A 1,290-nucleotide genomic window follows, 5' to 3' on the forward strand; every position below is an offset into this window, starting at 1 on the left:
CAATGCTCCGGGACGCTCAGCCTGTCTGTCTGTCTGCAATCTCTCCTTGGTCGATGGGGACACCCCAGACCTGAGGGTAGCACTCAGAGCAGGAGGATGCATGATGCTGGTGATGGGGACGTGAGTACTGTGCACCACACCGGGCTGGCTCTGCTCTGGTTTGATCAGCCAGGACCTGTGGTAGGGCACTAAAAGGAAGGAATGCAGCCGTTCCCATTGCTACACTGCACGCAACACGTGCAGGAAGGAAGTGCAATCAGCTAGGGGTCATCAGCAGCACCAGTTGCTGTACAAAGTCTGTCTTCTGTCTGACAAAGTCCTGAGTCCAGCGTCATGGAGTGGGGACTGCATCGCAGCCACAGCCCAAGCTGCTTTTGCTTTGCAGTGGAGCATAAGAGGATGCTGACACATCCCGTTGGACTTGTTGCCATTTATGAGATTTATTATTGTTACAATCCGTCTGATTTTTGTGAAGAGTGACAGCAAACCCATCCAAAGTGGGGTAATGCCACCATGTGGTTCCCAAGCCTGAAGCTCTCCTTCATCTCCTGATTTGGGGAGGACCATAGACATGACACCACTGCAGTCCCACCCTTTGCCACATGGCCCGAAAATGTGCAGAATTTGCATGTCACAACCCCAGATCGTGGCCAATCTGTGCCAGCTGGGAGCAAATCGCTTCCCTTCCCTGAGTTTCAGCCCTGAAACAGAGCCAGCAGTGCCCTGCTTCTGAGTACAGGAAGCTGTCCACAGCAGAAGTTGGTTTTGCATGGCGTGGCTCAAGCAAGAAGAGAACACTCCTGAAATAACATCTCCCTGCGAGCGGAAGAGCGCAACACTGAGTCACTTCCAGAAAATGAAGCATTCTTTTCCCCAAATTTCTACCTCCCTTCCCATTGCCCCCAAACTGCAGAACTCCCTGCTGCTGGACACAGGTGGCACTGCCTCCTCGGCCTTGTTCCCATCCTCCTCAAGGTGTCCCCTGCCAGTGTTGGCCAGGCTGGGCTCTGCCTTGTGGGGCCAGGGGCTGGAGGGCAGCTCTGGAGGGATGGAGGAGGAAGAACGCCCTTCTTTCCAGAAGAAACTCATCCAGAATGGAGGCAGTATGTCTGTCTGTCTATGTAGTCAAAGGGCCTGCCTGTCTGTCCATCTGTCCATTAGTCCATCCAGCTATCTGTCCATCTGTTCGTTCCATCACCCCTCTGGACATTCATCCACCCAGTTCTCCATTCTTTTACCTGTCCATCCATCCATCCATCCATCCATCCATCCATCCATCCATCCATCCAT

This window comes from Lagopus leucura, unplaced genomic scaffold, assembly GCF_019238085.1.
Source record: "Lagopus leucura isolate 7727_CA_CO unplaced genomic scaffold, USGS_WTPT01 Super-Scaffold_100071, whole genome shotgun sequence".
In the NCBI taxonomy this organism is placed as follows: Eukaryota; Metazoa; Chordata; class Aves; order Galliformes; family Phasianidae; genus Lagopus; species Lagopus leucura.